The 21,460-nt window shown below is 40.8% G+C and overlaps 1 protein-coding gene across 9 annotated transcripts in view; it reads left to right on the plus strand.

Moving 5' to 3' along the window:
* The window catches only part of SLC20A2 (solute carrier family 20 member 2), a 106,558-nt gene that overhangs the window by 9,856 nt on the left and 75,242 nt on the right, over window positions 1-21,460 (plus strand). For 2 of the 9 annotated variants that reach the window (XM_057537102.1, XM_057537110.1), the window contains exon 1: window positions 20,475-20,689. The exons of 6 other annotated variants lie outside the window; for them this stretch is intronic. The gene's annotated coding sequence lies outside the window, so the exon portion shown is untranslated. Of the gene's footprint in view, window positions 1-18,696; window positions 18,716-20,474; window positions 20,690-21,460 lie in introns of those variants that run through there. One more of the 9 variants, XM_057537109.1, reaches the window with a different exon arrangement.

Below are 21,460 nucleotides of genomic sequence, written 5' to 3' on the forward strand. Positions count from 1 at the left end.
TCAGATATAATGTGTAGGTAACGGGGGATGTGCGTGTGTGTGTATTGCGATTATGAAGTAATTGCTGGTCTCTCCTTATTACCTGTGTGAACTGGGCAACTTACTGAAAACACTCAGGCTCAGTGTCTTCACTTTGAAATGGTGATAATTGTCTAGTAATGTTACACGGATTAAATGAGGTAATATATACGAGGTGCCAGTATGGTCCATTATTCAGTTATTGTTTAAAAATTGGAGAAGGAAACACCCGGTAGAGAACACGGCAGATGAGCATACTCTTATTATGTAGATAATGTTGCTGCCCCACGTGCTTGGAATTCCCACTTCAAATTTGCTTTTATAGTTTTTAGGAAAACTTAACCTTACTAAAAACCTTGTAGTCAATCCCCTCCTTTTTTTTTAACCAAAAGAAGTTTATTTTGCTTAGTCTACTTGCCAGGTGTAGTTCTCAGTGACGGTGATTTCTTCCCATACGTCACATCCATTCTCAAATTTAAAATTTGCTACAGTTAAGTATATTTGACAGAAATATGCCACAGGTTTTAAAGTGTTTAGCTAGGATGACATCACTGGGTTAGGTCTCCGTAACAACTGCTCTCAGGAAAACTGGAGTAAGATTTATTGGATACAGACGCTTTGGAGTGTGTTATAAAATCCGTCTTTGTAGAGTTGTAATCACAACACTGGGTTATATATACGAACCTAAATTTAGTTCCTGGATTATATCTATGTTTTTGTTATTTTAAAAGCTGTTTAAATTAACTTCTTTTAACAGAACCAAACTGAACAGTCTGCATTTTCTAGTGTAGTAGAAAAAATTGGCACAGTGATTTAATATTATTTTGCTTATATTATGGTTGATTAATTTCTTTAAAATCTGGGTCTATGTCCTAGACCATAGGATAAACCAGGCCGGGTAAACTTTTCACTTGAAACAAATGATTCTTCTGTTCTGGGTTGTTGAGTCTTGTTATAAAAGTCCACTAATTCATAGCATGATTAGACTTGTCTGTTGTGTCGTAATTTTGTGTATTATAAGTGTTGTATTTGGGGTAATTTTTAAATATCAGTATTGGGATAGAACTACCAGCCCAGAATTTTGATCAAAATATATGTCTTGTCTAAAGCATCTTTAAAGTTCCTTATTTACAGTCAAGGGATTTAAATCAGTTTAGTTTGTATTTTATGGCTGGTGTTAATTTGTATTGATGTTACATTCATTTCCATAGCAAGGGAGACTTGGTGCATTAATATTCCGAAGTTTAGTTTAAGCTGGCTGTGATTAGACAAGTGGCTTTCACTTGTATTCTCTGGAAGATTCTCCACAGCAGTCCTGTGGGCATGTTAACACGTTTAATCACCCTAATGAATGTCTAGTTAGCGGAGGGCTTTGGGACATCACAGCAGATGGCGTAGAACGAGCTGAGGTGTTGGTTTTGTCTTTCAGTGCTCCATGTTATATACTTTGAGAAGTGACATTTTTTTCTGATAGTGTTCTAATTTTTCTTGGATTTTTGTATATTATCGAAAACAACAACAATTACCATCATGGAGCCTCCGTGGGGCCAGGCTCTTGACATACATCGAACTCCTTGCTACTAGTCAGGCAATTTTCTAATAAAATTTGAGGTTATGAAATACATTTATGTAATATACATTTATGTATTATGTGCAATATGTGTTTATATTGATAAATAAATAGGCAGATAAATGTTAGGGCAGTTCTGCAGATGCATAGGTTTGTGGTGAGCGTTACATCTCCCCACTGTGAAAGTGAGGATGTTGAGGGAGGTTATTGAGCTGCCCAAGGTCACACAGACAGTAAATGGTGAAACCAGGATTGTGCTCCAGGTCTGATGTAATCCCATGCTTTCAATCACTTTTCTGTTCTGCCTTTAAAATACTTCCCCTTGAAAAAGTAAAGTTTAGCTGTTTTATAAATGCATCTTATTTTGAGCTCAGGTGGTCTCTATTAATTCTATGCTGTACAGCTACTTTTTCCCAAAAATAAAACAACTGTGTTCTTGACTGTGGGAGTAATGAGGCTCGATGTTAAAAGTAACCAATGCTTAGTGGAAAAACAAAACCAAATACTATGGAAAAGTATAAAGGAGGTGGTGAAAATCACTAGGTATGTGGTTTGGTGTATGGTTGGTCTTCCAGACTTTTTGGTGTATAAATACATATATGTATATTTTTAAAGCAACAATAGATTCATAACATGTATGTTGTTTAGTAATTCTTCTTTCATTTATTATATATTGGCCATCATTCCACAGCATTATAAGTTTACATCTTCATGAAAATTTTTCTTTTTCATTTTTTAAAAATAATCTTTTTATTTTAGAACAGTTTTGGGTTTATGGAAAATCAGAGAGCTGGCGCAAAGAGTTCCCTGTTTCCCTGATCATTAACATCTTACCTTAGTGTGGTGTGTTTGTCAGAACTAATGAGCCAGCATTGATACATCGTTATTAACCGAAGTCCATGCTTCCTCAGATTTCCTTAGCTTTTTTACCTCCTGTCTTTTTGTGTTCCAGGATCCCGTCCAGGATTCCATACTTCAGTCCTCAGGTCTCCTTCGGCTCTCCGTGCCTGTGACAGTTTCTTACAGACTTTTCTTGTTTTTTATGACTTGGACAGTTTGGGGGCATACTAGTCAGTTGTTGTAGAGTGCCCCTCAACTGGGGTTTGGCTGATGTTCTTCTCACGGTTCGACTGGGGTTGTGTGTTTGGGGGAGAGAGACCCCTGGGGCCAAGAGCCGTTTTCATCCCATCGTTTCAAGGGTGCCTGCTGTCTGTGTGACGTTGACCTTGGTATCCTGACTGAGGCGGCGCTTGTCAGGTGTCTGTACTGCAAAGTTACTCTCTCTTTCTCCCCTTCGCATCTGTGCTCTTGGGAAGAAGGCAGCACCCACGTCAGGAGTCGGGGGCCGTGCTCCACCTCTTTGGGGCAGGGCAGGGGACCTACCTACAGTGTTTGGAATTCTGCAGCCCAGGAGCTTTGTCTGCTCTCCCCAGGTATTCATTTATCCAGTCGTTTACTTATATCAGTGTAGACCAGTGGGTATTTATACTTGTGTTATAATCTGACACAACACTACTGTATTGCTCAAATTGTTCCAGCTTTGGCCATCGGGAGAGCTTTCAGCTGGTTCCTGTCTCCCTTTGCCATACCCTGTTATTGTGGGTTCTTGTCTTCCTTTTTTTACATAGCTGCTTGGTATTCCACTGTAAGAGTACACCATAATATATTTAATCCCTCTTTAATGATAATTTAGGTATCAGATTTCTCACCATTGTAAACAAGCCTGTGATGAACAGTCTTCAAAAACTGTATTTATGAAAATATTCTTTGATCATTCAGGAAAAGTTGCAGTGTTAAAAGGACTGCCCATTTTACATTTTCGGTGTCCCTGACTCTTTCTTAAGGATATTTAAGCAGATTTCTGAGGAGTGAGCATTTCCACCTGACCTGGGAAAACAGTGGTGTGTTTATCACTGTAGTTGCCTCCCTTCTTTTTGCTTTTTTTCATGTGATCAGGGCTGGTGGTGCAGGTGGCACCAGTGGTCCCAAAAGCTGCTTTGAGAATTAATCTCCGTGTCCCTATCACCCAGCTTTATCTGTCAGCTTGTGGCCAATCTTGTTTAAAACTGCCACCCACTACCCCCCCCGAACACCCCCCCCCCTTATTATTTGCATTGAATTTATGGATGGAGTGATAAAGGGCAGAAAGTTTCCTTTTGCTTTTTCTAAGCCATACTGAAGCCAACCTTAACTGCATTATTGTATTTAAAACTATTTTATTGCAAATAAATATTCATCTTGCTAGCCCCTGTTCATTGTATGAGGATTCTGGTTTTATTCTAACCTCACTCAGACTATCCTGCCTGGCATTTGACGAGATTGCAAGCTTTCCCTTTTCTTTCATGAATAGGCTTTGTGACAGTCAATCAGCTTTATTTCCCCCCATCTTGAGTGCCTTATTTGTATTATTTCCTAATTTTGGCTCCCTCTTATCTACCTGTTTCCATTCAGCGAGCACCTTTTAAAGAGGAGAAATCAATGTTACTCTTCTTCTCATTTCTAAGAAAAAGTTTAAAAGATAAATAAAAAATAACCACAGTTTCAAATACATCTGTGGTCAAGTGCATCCAGTTATCCAGGGCTGATGTGTATTGTGGATTTAAGTTCTTGGAAGACACACTGTTCAGCAGGTATGCTGTGGGCATATTTAAGATTTTACGTCTGTAGTATTTCACCTACTCTACCTATATATTAAGCTACTTTTTAAACCCTTCTTGGTACAATAATCATCCTCTTTGCTTTGAGATGGTCTTAACTTCGACGTCGTTGCTCCGTGCCGTCTGTGTGGCCTTGATTGAATTTCTTGCCTTCCCGTTCGCTCATCTGAAAAGTGAGGCTGTTTAGCAGCCGCCACCTCACTGGGCCGAGCGTTGAGTGGAATGAGATCAGCTGTAGTGCCTGGTGCGCGATAAACGCTCAGTAAATATCATTCGTCATCTTTTCCTCTCCAGCCATCTGGTATATCTCCCGTTACTTGTTTATACCTTCACTTAGATGAAGAAAAACGGTTTATTGTAAGTAAGTCACCACCTTCATGATTCCCTCAAACTTGTTTTAAACTTTTTGTTTTGAAATGGTTAGATTCACAGGAAGTTGTAAAAATACAGAGAGTTCCCGTGTATTCTTCACCCAGTTTCCCCCAGAGGCAACTGGTACGAGAACAAAAGCGGAAAATAGACCCCGGTACAATCCACAGAGCTTATTCAGATTTCTCCAGTTTTACATGCACTGTGTGTGTGTGTGTGTGTGTGTGTGTGACTATTTGTGGGTGGGTATGTACATGTGGTGTGTGTGTGTGTGACTATGTGTGGGTGTGTATGTATATGTGGTGTGTGTGTGTGACTATGTGTGGGTGTGTATGTATATGTGGTGTGTGTGTGTGACTATATGTGGGTGTGTATGTATATGTGGGGTGTGTGTGTGTGACTGTGTGGGTGTGTATGTATATGTGGTGTGTGTGTGTGACTGGGTGTGTATGTATATGTGGTGTGTGTGTGTGACTATGGGTGTGTGTGTGTGACTATGGGTGTGTATGTATGTGTGTGTGTGTGACTGTGTGAGTGTGTATATGTGGTGTGTGTGTGTGTGTGACTGGGTGTGGGTGTGTATGTATATGTGGTGTGTGTGTGTGTGACTGGGTGTGTATGTGTATGTATATGTGGTGTGTGTGTGTGTGTGACTGTGTGTGGGTGTGTATGTATATGTGGGGTGTGTGTGTGTGACTATGTGTGGGTGTGTATGTATATGTGGGGGGTGTGTGTGTGTGTGTGCAGTTCCATCACATGTAGATCTGTGTAACCACCACCACAACCAGGATACACAACTGACCCATCAACTCAAGGCTTCTTGCTACCTCTTTATAACCTTCCCTCTACCCACCAACCCTTGGTAACCACTAACGTGTTCTCCAGCTTTATAATTTCGTCATTTTGAGACTATTATATAAATGGAATCATGCAGCATGTGACCTTTTGAGATTGGCTCTTTTAACTTGGCATAATGCCCCGGAGATCCCTTCATGCTGTTGCGTGTATCAATAGTTTGTGACCTTTTATTGCTGAGTACTGGCATGGTATGGATGTATCACAGTTTAACCTTTTGTCTTTTGGAAGGACATTTGGGTGGTTTCCAGTTTGGGGCTGTTACAGATAAAGCTGTTGTGAGCATTTGTATACAGGTGTTTTGTGTGGACCTGAGTTTTCATTTCACTAGGATAAATGCTTAGGAGTGCAATTCCTGGATCAAAACTCCTTTGATGGACCATTGTAAGCTTCTTTGAAAATGCATGCTAATGCCGTCCACACTTGTAGATATATATATATAAAGGCAATTATTTGTTAATACCAGCCATTATAAATAATATATATAATATACATTGTCCTTTGTTTTAAACTATCTTTCTGTATAAATTGCGGCATGTGTCCAAAGTACAGAATTCTGTCTTTTTTGTACTGTAATGTAATATGTACTAAATAAATATTTCATTTTGTTAATGAATCCCCTTTCATACTTTATTAAAAATTTTCTTGGGCATATAATTGTTCTCAGATACTAAATTTGAATGGGGGAGATAGTTCATGCAATGGTTTTTCATTTTATCTATTTTCTGCGATGTGGTAGAGCTGAATTTTTGAAAATACTTAGAGTAGCGCAAAAAACCAGGAAGTCCATTAATTGACTAATGTCTGGCAAAATTTCAGATAATCGGTAGAATAGTGCTGGCACTTTTGCTTTCCACCATAATGTTTGGCATCCTAAGATGTTTCATAAAATCGTTGTCTCCAAAGTTTATAATAAATAAGTTATTATTCAGGTGACGCTACAAATACTCTTTTGACATGTGAAGGGTCCTTAATTGTGGTAGCCATGGATTTACGTAACTTTATTTAATTTGGGCATCAGAAGTCCACATAAGGATGATATGAATTATAGACGGGGGACAGGGTCAGCTGGTTGATCGGTTTTGGCTTTCCCAAATGTAGCCTTAAAATAACTGATAAAGAAAAAGCTCTTTGTAAAAGATGGGAAGAAAGGAAGAAGAGGATGAACTGTAAAAAGCAGTGGTTCTTAACTCTGTCTGAATTATCTAGTTAGCTTTAAAAACAAAACAAGTACCTACGCCCAGGCCAGTTAACTTAGAATCTCTGGAAGTGGTTCCCAGGCACTGGGATTTTTAAAAAATGCTTCCAGGTAATTCTGATGTTTAGCCAAGGTTGAGAACCCCTGAACCAACAGGAATGGCATCTCTGCTCATATGTCTTCACCTTAGAATTTGCTAGTGTTTGTGCTTCATGCATCCATCTCCTGCGTATTGGACTAATGTGGATTCCGCATACCTTTCTTTTATTTACGGCTCTGCTGAGGTGCGTATTTTCCTAAGGGGGAAAATAATCACACTTGTGAATTGTGGACACATTTACTCTACAAAACACAGCTTTACTCTGTATTACAGAAGAGTGCCTGTGACATGGAATCAAGTACCCCAAACAGTGAAAAACTCAGAATCACTGAAAAGTCAAAAAGGAAGTTAGATTTCGTCCAAGGTATACTGTGGGTGGGAACCTTTTGGAGAAATTAGGCATTTAGAAAACCTGCCTGGGACTTCCCTGGCGGTCCAGTGGTTAAGACTCCACGCTTCCATTGCGCGGGGCACGGGTTCAATCCCTGATCCGGGAACTAAAATCCTGCATGTCGTGGGGTGCAGCCAAAGAAAAAGAAAACCTGCCTGGAGTGTTGGGATGAGAGAGCTGAGTCTATTTATAGATCCTATTGTCAGCTTTATTTAGTTTCTTTTCTTTTTAAAATTTATTACTTTGCAAAAGCAGCATTTGCTCGTAACAAGTGAAAGTATACAAGGATGAACAAAGAAAAAAAGAATTCATCCCCCACCCATGTTCACAGATGTGAATTCTTCCACACCTTTTCCTGTATTCAGAAAAGTATGTTTAAGGATGTAAGGCTTGTCGGGTTTTTTTGCTTTTTAACTAGGATCATACTCAATATATTATTCTGAAGCTTGCTTTTTCTCCTTAATATATCATGGATATTTCTCCAGGTCAATAGATCAGCTCTAACTCTTGTTTCCAAAAAGTGAATTAAAATTTTCAATATACCATAATTTATTCAACCATTTCCCTGCAGATGGATATTCAGGATGTTCCTCCCCACACACTTTTTTTTGCCTCTACAAACAGTGACGCAACACGTATCTTTGTATGTATAACTTTAGGTGCTTGTGCTTTTGTGTCTAAAATATTCTTAAAACCTGTGGTTTGGTTTTGGGCAGATTTCTTAGTTTCTGGATATCTTCTCTGATAGAATTAGTGAGTTAAGGTCAGTTGAATTCCAGTTAATTGGCTTCTGGGTATTAAGTTGGGCATTAGATAGGAGAATCAATTACTTTAGAAATGGATCTGAATGAGTTCTAGTGACCATAGGTGTTTTTCATAGGTCCTAGGATTCCTACGGTTTCACCTTAGGCCAATGGATGGGCTTCATGGGGGTCCAGGAATCATTTGATATTGATTGCAAAACTGTGTACATTTTCTGGCTTTCATCAGATTTTCAACAGGGCTGTTGCCTCAAGGAAGGCTGACATCAACCTACGAGAGATGACTCATACCACACGTAGCAGACTGGATTCAGAATAATCTGAATAGGTGGTGGTAATGTTCTAAAACCAGCAGGATGAAGTAGCCTCAGGATGAACCATCTGCAGGAGTTGAGGACTGCCCCACATGCACCTGAGACAAAAACGAGCCATGAGTTTATTTGGCACAGGCTTCTGTGAGCCTCTCTGTGATGCAGCTGCTGAAAATAGATGTTAGAGCACACCTGGTGAATGTGTTTACTCCTGTGACCCATGCTTAGGTGAGACATTAGCAGGGGAGGGAGACCGGTGGTGGGCTGAGAAGTGCAGTCACGGGAGGAAGCACCGGAGGAGGAGTTGGGTGGTCGGAGCAGAAGGAGAGGGTGTTGAAGAGCGACGTGCACTGGGGACGGGCAGGACCGGAAGGTGGTATGGAGAGCTGGTGCGTGTGGACGCGCAAGTGCGCAGTAAATATGTGAAGGCGTGGACATCACAAGGCAAAGGATCGTGACCTGCTCTCAGCTCTGGGGAGAGTTCTCCAGTGATGGGGTGGGTGCCCTGGAGAGTCATGACTTCAAGCCTATGATGGGGGACCAGGACAGGGGCTGTAGAAGGAATTCCTGCTCTAAGTGAGAGGTTGTACCATAGGACTTCAAAACCCTTTTAATTGGATTGTCATGTTTCTTCTCCCAGGTGCTTGAATTCCAAAACAGGAGAAAATTCTAGGATAATATTGTAGGCTCTTTTAAAGTAGTTTTATAGAGGGGATGGTTTTAACTCAAAGGCTACATGATTGCCAGTACAGGTGTTTCAAAGGTGCTGAAATGTTGAAATATAACAGGTTTTTATCTGAAACTTGCGGCGCATAAGTTATTCCACTGTTAAACCTGAAGTAACTAGTCTAGGCCTGTAGTGTGTGGTTCAAGACTTTATTTTTGTCTCTTTAGAGAGGAGAAAAGCCACATTCTTTTCATGCTGCAAAAAGAGAGTAAAAAAGGAAATTTCACCACTTCCTGGCTTCATTGTGGCCTCCGGAAACATAGGACACTATCTTCATTAGACTAATTGTTCTGAATCCTGACTCAGATGATAATAACACTGCCTGGAATTTGTATCTTGCTTGTTGTCTGCACAGGCCTGCACCCAAGTCTGCATACTGCCCTGTGAAGATGTAGCTCTGATATTTCACTTGGGTGAGACACGGATATCTCTTATCGCCCCTCAATAATTGAAACAATATAAAAATCCTTTCAGTTGTGGAAATGGATAAATACTGTCAAGGTTTGTTTGTTTGTTTGTTTGTTTTAATTATAAAGCTTTAAAAAAACAAAAAATAAAAAACCCTGTATCTCACACTAGTGGTCTTAGAACAGCTTGGGGGCTGCTGCCACTTCCGACCATGGGTTCCGTTCCTTTTTATGGTGCCAGAGAGGTTTAGGTTAGGGCTTAAGGAGATGGGCTCCACCACTTGCTGGCTCTGGGACCTGATCTCCCAAGTCTGTTTCCTTGTAGAGGGAAGGTAACGATATAGCACTTACACCCCGAGAGAAGCACTTAGCACGGTGCCCAGCTCATGGAGAGGACTCCCTAAACATTCTACTGCTATGTCTTCTGCTGTCCCCTCTTGAGCTCCTTTCTATTTTTTTCCTGATGTAGCAGATAGTGCCACTGATACGTCTTGTACTATCTGGAACACAGCCTGTCTAAAACTAATTTGTGTGTTCCCTCCCCTCCCCCTTCCCCCTCTCATCCTAAATCTACTTCTGCTCTGTCCTGTCTCCTCTCCACCCTCCAGAGGTGCCGGGGAGAGGTTAGCACCGCAGGCTCTGGAGGATTGAATTCCTGCTCCACCACTTAATGCCGCATGACCTTGGACAAGCGTCTTAATGTCTCTAAATCTCAGTTTCTTCAGTGAAGAACCTGATCGCAATCTGTCTTCTAGAACTGGGAAGATTCCCTGAGAGGAGTACACGTTAAGTGCTTAGTGTTGTTCCTGACACTTAAGTAAGTGCACAAATACGTGTTTATCACTAATAATTCTAAAGCTAGAAGTGGTGGTGTCAGCCTGAATCCCTCTTCCTTCCCCTCACCTGGGAGTCATCAATGCTATTGATTCTACCTCAAAAGTCTCTCTCTCCTCTTTCTATTCACTGCTTTTAGGTCAGGGTTTCTTCACTTGAGTCCACTGCTCAAAGAGGTTCATAATCCCCTGAAATTATGTATTTATTTTTTGACATAGGTGCATTTTTCTTGAGGAGACGGCATCTAACCTTTATCATTGACTTTCACACAGGTCAGTGACCCAGGAAAGGTTACTACTAACTACTGGCTTAGACTCTTACCTCTCGACTGTATTCGGTAACCTCTGTCCATTGACATTCCTCCCCTGGTCTGTGTGCCTCTGATCTACTCTTCACACTGTTGCCCAGTTATTTATTTATTTTTTTAGTGTTCTTACACCCCCATGCTGTGCATACAGTTGTGTTGACCCCCTGTTTCCTGTAGTGGCTGTTCTCACCCCAGCCACGTAACAGAGTCACATGGGAAGACTGTTAAAAAACACCAATGCCCAGTCCCCATCCCGGACCAATTAATTGATACTAACAAATACCAGACATCAATATTCTGTTTTAAATCTTCCCAGGAGATTTTAATGTGTAGCCAGAGTTGAGAGCCTCAGGGCTACAGGACAGTGGACCACCGAGTTAGCATGGGACATTAGGGACCTCAGCAGTCGACTTTTTCAGCCTAATCTTCTGCCTCTTCCCCCATTCACATCCTGTCACTTACACTCCGGGCACATAGTTTTTGCTATTCTCAGAACATGCTCCGAGCTTTTGCCTGGACTGATCGCTCTGCCTCAAATGCCTTTCGCTCTTTCTCTGCCTGGTCATTTCCGTCGCAGACCCTCCCCAAGTCCCAAAGACAGTTGCAACCCTCCTTTTGTGCAAACTTCTGCTATAGGCCTTACACTGTATTACAATTATTTGTGTCTGTCTTCCATACCACACTGAACTCCTAGAAGGTAAGATCCTTATTTATTTCACCTTTCTCATGCTTGGCACCAGCTTAACAAGTTCCCTGAAAGTCTGATGAATAAGTAAATGAGAGGAGAAAGCAGCCTGCTCTGGGGAATCAGAAAGTCCACGGGGTTGGAGAGTGTAAGTAAATGTGCTGTACCAGATGTGGTGAGGAAGGCTTGGCAGAAGTTCATCCTCTACTGTTGCTTTTTTGTACTTTTATAAAAAGGAAAGATCAAAGTATATGAGTTTCTCATCTGGGACTAGGAAAGTCGAGACCAGCTTTGACAATCACTCCAAACATTGTTGAGCGTAAAGTCATGTCATATTTGGCTCCTGAGATGGTACAGAGGTTTCTGAATGAGAGATGAAGAATCAGCCACTCCGATGATGGCAGCTGTTTATTTTGCCTAGTGGATTATCCTAACTTAGTTACTGATTTAAAGATACCCTTATATGGACGGTTCTCCAGACATTATATGTTTCTAATTTTGATCTCATCTCTGACCCTTAAGTTTTAGCTGCCGTCTCCTCTTGGCTGTTGTGAATACTTTTTTTCTCAGTGTATCTCAGAATTGTCCAACACGTTCTAAAGAATCATAACTTAAATGTGATTGATTCCTCCTTTTCTTCAGTGCCCAGGATTAAATTTTGAAAGAGATTACTTTAGTGAATGATCTCAGAGAGATTCTTTTGGGTATTGTTCAGGGTTTTATCTTAATTATTTTTCCTGTACACTGGCCTACCACTACACTCTTAGGAGAAGATATGGCTTATTTAACACTTTTACACAGAGAACAGTAAGTACTAGTCCGACATCATGATGTGCATGTTTTTCTGATAGGCTGTGTATGAACAACTACAATACCCTTCGTCTAACTGGCTGTTTATTATCCTATAATCCAATATCATATCTTAGAGTTGAATAATAACAAGAATTTTCTTATTCAAAATCAAAGTGTTAGTTGGAATTTATTAGTATGCTACTCTTTTACGTGTCCATCATCTTATTTAAAAAGAGGGTTTTTTTTTTTACTTTTTAAAATTGAAGTATAGTTGTACAATGTTTTATAAGTTACAGGTCTACAATATAGTGATTCACAATTTTTAAAAGTTATGCTTCATTTATAGTTATTATAAAATATTGGCTGTATTCCCCATGTTAAGCCTTAAAGAAATCTGGATTTATCAAGAACTCCTTTCAATGTAGTTGACATGAAAGGATCTTAATTAGTGAAACTAAAAAGAATAATTTTTAGTTATTTTTTAGGAGCATTTTTTTAAAAACAGATCTGACTCAAAGAACTGGGAAATGCACCCTTTCCTGGCAATTAGAGAGACAGGAAGAGAATGTCAAGAAAAAGAAGAAACCAAGTCTTACAATGTGAGCACTAAGGTCTAAAATGGATAATTGTCTCCTGTTTCACAGTCTACAATCAACCCCAATACCCTGGTACCGTTTGTCCACGCTTCTTTTTGTGAACCAGGGTCTGTGTAAAGGAACTGGTCTCTGTGTTTCTGAGAATGGCCTCTTGGATTATTATAATGTCTGGGCTATTGCAGTTTTAAGAGCTGAGTTGTTAATCCTTCTGTTTTCTTGTTTATTGCTGATATTCTGAAAAATGAGCCCTCATTGGAGCACTTTTTAAAATGAAATATACAGTGCTCAAGAGATAGAATCATGTACATTTATCTCAAGAGACTAGGCTCTGTCCCCCTATTGAAACCAGCCACCTACCGGATTCTTGTAGCCAAGTGAAGTTAGAATCTCTTATGAATATCTCAGCTCTTCTAATTTGAGGTTGATTTTGAACTGCTTACCCCCTAAGTGACCACTTCTCAGTGTGTCTGCTTGAGAACAGACCACATCCATTTACAACAAAACTGTTAAAAGTTAGAAACCAAATCCTTGATTTCCCAACTGTCTTGGTAAACTGGTACCAAGTGTCGTGTTTTCCCACACACTTAGGCACCTTACGAATGCTCGGCGACTTGAGAATGGAACACAGGAGCCATGAGAACTTACTTGAAATTATTATTAGTAAAACTGGCAGCCTTGGGCTGCTATTATGAGGGTCCTTTCAGCTTTACCCTGCAAGTTTCCTGTAAAAACCCAGAGCCCCAAAGTAGATTCTCTACTATGTACAGGTGGTTCAAACAGGAATTCCCCTTCATCATTATTTTACATAGGTAAAATAAATATTTTTTAAAAAATCCATGCCAAGTACTGTTCTGAGTGTTGTATGTCCATTGACTCATTTTTACAACAGTCTGTTAACTTGCCTATGTTTGCTAAGCTAGTAGGTAGTGAAGTTGGGATTCGAATGAACCCAGCAGCACGGCTGTGTTAAAGAGCTCACCTACAGCCCTCTTTTAGTCCTTACCCTGAAAGAGATTGTAGGAGCTGTTGAAGTTGGCTTAATTGCTTGTGAAAGAGCGTGGCTGAAATAACAGAAATGAATACTGAGTGCTAATGTTCCAGAAGGTTTTGGAGGTTAATAGCTTGTTGCCTGATTCTTAATAGTTTTCCTATAATTGAATGGAGTCGACTGAGAAGTGGGCATTTACGATTAGCAGTTCAGCATAACTTGTTAATTCACATTCTGTTCACCAGTGCGGAATTGACAATACAGTTTGATCTGTGGTGGGTGAAATTTTTACTGCTGCATTATCTATGAAAAAGAGGTTTCGAGACAAATAGTGTAAGATCGCAGGAAGTTTTTATTTATTTCAACACAGCAGAATACTTTCAAGTACTTGTAGCAGTTTTTTTTTTTTTAGTATAATCTGTATTCTCATCTTAAAAACAGAGGGAACTCAGTTTAATATTTGTTAATAGGTTCAAGTAATAAAACTGCATTTAAAAGTATTTTCAGTTTGGATACATAACTACTTGCAGCCAAATTAGACTGGAATTAGTAAGATTTCATTAACCTACCTTTTGAATTATGTGGCTTTAAGTCTACTTTTTTCCCCCTGAAATCTCAAATTACAATACATTTAAGGTTTCTTGTTTTAGATTAGCCTGAATACTAATAAATTATAGAGGTTCTGATTGTACTTAATGAGCCTATGCTTATTTTTCCAATGAAGGTACATTTATTACATGAGACATTACTACAGCTTTGTTTGAATCTGGCAGCCGTGCTGTGTCGGTCTAGCAGTTTAAACCTAGCATCTCACGTGCACAGCGGTTGCCCCAAGAGAGAAGAGGAGGGACAGTCTCTGATCTTCTGAGCAGAGGCTAATGTTGAGGCACAGGAAAACATGGCTGACCCTTGTGTTCTAGTACAGTGCTCTGTGAACTTCAGACGAAGGAAAAAAATTAAATATATCTAGCACCTACTACATACACGTTCTGTCCTTGGTGATACAGCTATATCTGTATTTCTGTATTGATATACATCTGTCTGTTGGTCTAGCTATCTAACTATCTGTCTATCTTGCTATGTATGCATAAACATGAGTTTGTTTATTTAACAGAATATTTATATATTAAGCACCAGGCACTGTTCTGCATGCTTTACAAATATAAACTCATTTAATCTTCATAATCACCCTATGAAACTTGTATATTGTTATGCCCATTTTAAAGATGATGAAACTGAGACACAGAGAGAGTAATTGCCCAGGGTCAACAACTATTAAGTGATGAAACTAGAAGGAACCTGGGCAGTCTTGCTCTGGACTCCATACAATCATTGGACACTTTACAAGCATAAACTTGGAGAAATTAAGGAACTTTATTAGTGGTCTAAACAGCTATTAATTGATAGAGCTGAAATCCATTTCCCAGACATACATTCTACAGACATGCATCACAGCCTTCCTTTTTCTCCATCTTTGCTCATGTTGTTGGTTCTGTATAATGTTCTTTCCACTCCTTTTACTGTTGAAAGCTTATCAGCAGGCAGAGGCTCAATTCACATGCCACTTTCTCCAAGATGCCTTTCTTGACTAACCCGACTAGAAGCCTCTTCTTTTCTTAGATTCCTATTGGAAAGGATTTTTACCCTTTGGGATGCTTACTGATTACCCTCTTATATGGTAGAAAGTTTATATATATATACTGTCACGTCTCCTATCAGATTATAAGCCTCTTGAAGGTAGAACTGTCACTAACACCATTTTCTGCTACAGTCTTGGGCAGCCTGCTGTTTGTTCAAATCTTGCAAATGCTCGGGAGTTTCTTAGTGGCAGGAAGCAGTTGTTTAACAAGTGTTTGTTAAATGGATGACTATTAGGAATGTATTGGTGAGGATAAATTTTCCCCAGAGACTTCTAAGATACTTAAAAAATAACTCTGTTAAAATAAGTATTCAAACAACAGCAGTAATAATGCTGCCTTTATTTTCATAGTCCTGATATAATTATGTTATAAATTATGCAGAATTAGCTGTTTATCAAAGGCTTAAAAAAGAACTGTCTTGAACTTGCTACTATGTGTATATATATTTTTAGCTTGCAAAAAATGCTGAAGAAAAAGTGGTTTATTCTTTGAGTCAGATTTCTCTGCTCACGTGTGTGTAAATGGTACTCTTAATCCATTTCTGAAGTATTAAGACAGACTGAAAGGCTATGAACTCTGCCTATGTAATCACTCTGAAGGCCAGGATGGAGAAGTCATTACTTTAGCACAGAGAGTTGTAGCATCGAAGGCCACTTTTATTTGTTTCCAATTATAGGATGAAATAAATAGAGCACTTACATTTTAGCAATTTTATCATCAGACCATATCACTATTTCATTTTAGTTTGATGAACGTGATAATGGAGATGACAAAGTAAATGTAGTAATCAGAATTGTGGATTTTTTTAAAGCTAGAATTGTGAATTTTTAAGAGTAAGATAGACGTAGATTAGTCTTAGAGGATTTCGTTTGGAAGTAAAGGGATGGACTATTACAGACCTTTTGAAGATTGTATATTTGTGAGCTTTTGCTATATAACAAGCCACCTAATTCTAGCAGCTGGGAAAAGGAAACCTTCTGTCTCACAGTTCGGGAGGTCACCCGGGTGGCTCTTCTGGTGGGAGCTAGCCCGGCTGGTCTTTGCAGTTAGCTGGTGGCTTGGCTGGGGCCGCATGGCCTGGGATGGCCTCCTGGCCCGTCGGGGTGCCCGGGGTGGGGCTTCAGTGGCAGAGGGCAAGTCTGTGCTCCACGTGGTCTCATCCTCAGAAGGCTAGCCGGGAGTCTCCAGGTGGTGGTCTCAGGGCTCCGAAGTGCAGCAGGACGGGGCAGGCTTCCCGGGCCCGCACTTAAGTGTTTGGGTGACGTCTGCAGGCCAAGCGCAGGGTCAGTGTGGGCAGGGGCTCCCCCAGGGTGTGGATACAGGGAGGCAGGAACAGATAGGGGGCTATTACTGCACCACCTACCAGATATGAAATGTGTGCATACTGTTGGTCAGGGTCCCTAAATTCTGATCCAGCCTTAGGCTTGCAGCCTGAGCTGCTCTAATAGAGGAGAACTGGGCAGGCTGTCCAGGCTACAGGGTTTTCAGAGACAGTTTGCAGACCCTGGCTTCCCCGAAACACTTAACAATTGTTTGAAGCCCCTTTCAACTTTGTCTTTTTTGAAGCTTTGAAGTATGAAAGTAGGGAGGCTTTCATCCTCACTCAGTGACATCCCAAACCGATCTTCAGCGAGGACTGCACTGAAGGTGGAAAGGGTGCGACCCTAAACGCACAGTGGTTTATTGAGAGCGCGTGCGTGGCCGTGCCTGACCGGGTGCCTGGCCGGCCCGGAGTCCTCACGCTGCCCCTTGCTGTCGCACCATCGCCCCTGTTTTATGGGTGGCGGGGAAGCAGACTCACAGGCCCGCTGAGCTGCCTGGGGTCATACAGCTGGGGGGTGGGGCTGCCTTTTGAACCAGGTCTTACTGACTCCCCAGCTATGGTCCAAAGAAGACTTTCTCCCCAGTGGGCTGGGGATGTTTTTTTCAGCACGAAGCCTTTGAATACTTTATTTCATCCTCCGAAAAACTGGGGACCGTGGTGAGATGTGAATTTTTTCCCCTTCTTACTTTTTCCCTGCCCTGTACCTTCACTAGTTAGGCCAAATAACCAGGTGTAATTTGAAGATGATAAATAACTCAGAGGGGAAACTTTACTGCTGGTTCCAGATGTCATTTTTAAATATTTTGGAATAATCTATCTATGACTCTTCTAGATTCCAAAATAAAATTCAGAATCCTGAAATATTCTAGGACATATATTTAAAATTTCAGTGGGGGGGGGGATAAATTAGGAATTTGGGAGTAACATGCACACACTACAATATATAAAGTAGATAAACAACAAGGACCTACTGTAGAGCACAGGGAACTCTACTCAATATTTTGTAAAAACCTATATGGGAAAAGAATCTGAAAAAGAAATATCTATATGTATATAACTGAATCACTTTGCGGTACACTTGAAACTAACACAAAATTGAAAGTCAACTATACTTCAATAAAAAAATTTCATTAGAAATAACCTTCATTTAAAAATGAAGCTGCCCCCCTCCCTTGTGCTCCCACGGCCCACGGCACATAACTGCATCGCCCTATTTACCAGAACCGTGTATTTGCCAGGTTGGGGCTGGGGGGTCCGTCCCTCTCACTCAGCCGTGAGCTCCTTGACATAGAGACCTTGTCTTTCCTTTCTGTATCCTCAGAAGCACGTCCCGGAACGGCAACATTCCAGTATTCCGGGAACAGTATTTGTTACAGGATTCTATAACTCGATTCCATGCCCAGGGAGAAACGCTTTTCTTCTTTTCATCTCTCCTCCTTTTGGTCTGTTTGTCCTCCTTTTAGTCCTTTCTCTTTTCTGAGTCATTTTCTTCCTGTTTGTCTGAGTTCCTCAGCTTTCCATTTCTCCCACCCTCTCACTGGAGATCTTTATGTTCATTACATGTTGAAATGACAGCATCTTGGATGTATTGAGTTAAGTAAAAATATTATTAAAATTACTTTCAACTGTTTATTTTTACTTTTTTAATGTGACTAGAAAATTTTAAATTATAGAGGTAGCTGCTCCAGAGGGTCGTTATCCAGGCCAGTCCAGGAACGTGAGTTCGTCAGAACAGTTGTCTTTGTCTGGATTTCATGGGTCTGTCGGACTGAAGAGCCCCTAGGCACCGACCCCCATGCGCATAGCTCTGCCTCTGCCTCATCCCTGCCACCCACAGTTCATGACAGCGAACGGGAGGCTTTACGTTGCTTTAAAATGAGGCACAGAGATTTTTCTCTACTGTCACAGGTATGCCTGGAACAAGAGTACAGTTGACTCTCACATTCTTTTCACTAATGAAAAGGAAACAGCAGGGTGACTCGTACATTGGAGGATACACTATTTTCTTTGGAATGTTTTCGTTCTTGCATTTTGGAACAGGTGTGGCCTCTGTTGAAAGCAACAGTGGGGTCATACTCAGCATATTTGACACGTGAGGAACTGGAAAACTGCTCGGCGTCCCCTGCCTTCAGTGTAAGGGGTGTGGGTCCATCATCTTGGCCCTCTCCGATGCCAGATCCTATGCGTAAGTATTTATGGTGTATTGGCTTTTTTCTTTTATTCAATTTAGGCTAGAAATAATGTTTTGGCTTAGAAACTCTTTGACTGAACTATGACATAATAGGATAAGGATAATTGTGTCAAAAATAGCCTCTTGATGTCCTCCTTTGGCATGAAGAATTCCAGAGTCAGTTCGCTGTGGATCACTGAGAACTGACCATGTTAATCAGAGGTCAGCCATCTTCGATAAATTCTTTCCTTTGGGCGCAGAGTGGGGGGCCCACTCCAGCGACTGGGGTTGGGATGGTGAGTGCAGGGCAGCTACCATCTCACGGGGGTGAGCTCGTGCTGGCTGTGGCGGCCGAAGGCTGGGCCTGGGGTGGACGCCCAGACTGGCAGCCAGCAGTTTTTGTAAACAGCCGGGAGGGGGATTGTGCCGGTGGCTGCCAGCTCAGGCCAGTGAAAACCAACCCGTTCGCCGCTTTGGGTGGCATGCCACAGGTGGCCAGTGCTTCATAAGGACACAGCCAGGCCTTAGGGGTCCATGTCACCTGCCTGTACCAGGGAGTTGGGGTGTGAGCCTCAGAGCTCAGACCTGGGATTTGGGAGCTGAGCAGAGTAAATCTCTTGAAATCTAAACTGACATACGACATTTTAAAATTGGGAAAACAAACAGCTCTGAAAAGATTTGTAGGATTATAGCTGAATAGTTAACATGGAAGACATGTCATAGAGAGGTTAGGAGCAGGGGTGGAATAATCCCGTGTTGATTCAGTGAGAAGCGTTGGACAAGGCATTGAATTTCCCTGTTTACCCATCTGTTTAAAAAACAAAATGGGAAAATGACATCTCCCAGAGATGTTTGGAGATTTGATTGATGTTCGTAGTGTGCCTGGATAGCTCTCATAAAGTGTCCAGTAAGAGCAAAATATGTCATAAGAACTTAAATATCTACACAAACTAGTCTGAACCATCTTGAGTAGATAAGCAGTTCTGTGTCTTTGATCCAAGTTGTACTTATTAAGGCAATTTGTGTTTTTCAAAGAAAGTTCCGTGTTACTTCTAATTTTCTTTTGAATATCAGCTATGTACTTGGGGTCTTTAACTGTCAACTTGAGCTTCAACACGATTGATAGATGGTCTGTCACCTATAAAGGACAACTTACCAGTTCCAGACAGCCAGGCAAGGCAGTTAAATACACTTCAACATGCTTCTTGCTAAGGACGATGCCTTTTGCAAATATTTGTTCTCAGCTGTAATTTATTAGTGAACCTGTATCCTCATAGCGACTCCTTGGGAGGTGCAGAAGACAAAGCCAGAAAGCAAACGAAATTCGTTCATTATATATCAAGAAAAGAGCTTTCATTTACCGCTCTTTGTTGGTAGACTTACTGGTATGTGTCTTTGATGCCTGTTTAATTTCACGTAGTACCACGTCTAATCATGCTGTGTAAATAATTTGACAGAATATCCCTTGACTTGGTTTTTCCTTGTGAAGAGCATACAGCACTGCCACCTTGTTGCCAAAGTTTTGTCTGATTTGAAAGTGCTTAAAAATCAAGTGAATGCCTGCTGTGAAAAAGAGCTTACTCTCTCTCCCTCTGTCAGTACTTGCGAAAACAGGAAAACAGCGTAAAAGGAGATAGCACCATGGGACTGAACTCAATAATTAGCATAATCATGATGCTCCGTATTGTTCCCCAGGGCACGCCCCTTGGCCAGATCTCCCATTAAGAGGACACCAATGTTGTCCCAGTGAATAAATCCCCGCACACATGATGCAGATCAGCGAGTTCCTGCCCGCTGCGCCGGTGCAGTTAATTTTAGCCAGGGTTTGTTCTATGAGTTGTAAACCTGTTTACCCAAGTAGAAGTTAGCAAGCTGAAATGTGACTTCTCCGCCCCATGTGAGAGGCGTCTATTTTAGACTCAGGTTGTTGGTGATCCCCAGAGAGCAGTCTTTGAAGAATTGCAGCCCCGATTTCCTTTGAAAGTACTTGTGAGTACTGGGTGAATCTTTCAGATTTCTCTTTGTTCTTTTCTCCTTAAATCTTCCTAATGTTGCTATCATAGTAATTTTTTATCTCTTGGGAAAACTGGGAGCTCTAGGGTGGGCACTTTAGAGGCTTCTAAGAATGGTGGCGAAAGGGCTTTCCTTAAATGTATCCTAATGCAAGAAACCTGCCTTACTCCATTTTCCCAAGAGAAAGTATGTGATTCTTACTATTTTTATCTTTGCAAAAGCAATCTGTGGATTGTTACATACTTTATCTGCTCAAATATTTGATTAATGGAATGGTGTGTCATTGAGCTTTATTTTCAATGGTAACCTAACTCTTAGAGGGGAAAAAAAAATGTTGAAAGTGGATTCCTGTTACACTTACTGTGAGCTACAAGTTTATGTGCAGAAATAATGGGAGTGTCAAATGTAATTTTGTAAAATGTGTAGATGGACAGTTTTTGTTAAAGGAGGATTTGGTGCTTAAATCCATATACTCCTAAAGAGAAGCCCTTAAAAAATAAAATGAATTTAGGAGGAAGCTTTTGGAAAGTAATTGAAATTATCTTCTGGAAGAATTCCCTAATCTTAACTGCTCTTAACGTAACAAGTCGCCAACTTAAATTTGGACTGAAGAAAACTAAAGATTTTAATGTAGAATATTTTCAATTAAGTCTGAATCACCTTGCTTAGTTTGAAGTGTGTTTTAATTCAGAAGATTGACTTCATGCCAAACAACTTGCTTATAACACAGAACCTGGCAGGAATTTC

This window comes from Balaenoptera acutorostrata, chromosome 21, assembly GCF_949987535.1.
Source record: "Balaenoptera acutorostrata chromosome 21, mBalAcu1.1, whole genome shotgun sequence".
NCBI classification, from domain to species: Eukaryota; Metazoa; Chordata; class Mammalia; order Artiodactyla; family Balaenopteridae; genus Balaenoptera; species Balaenoptera acutorostrata.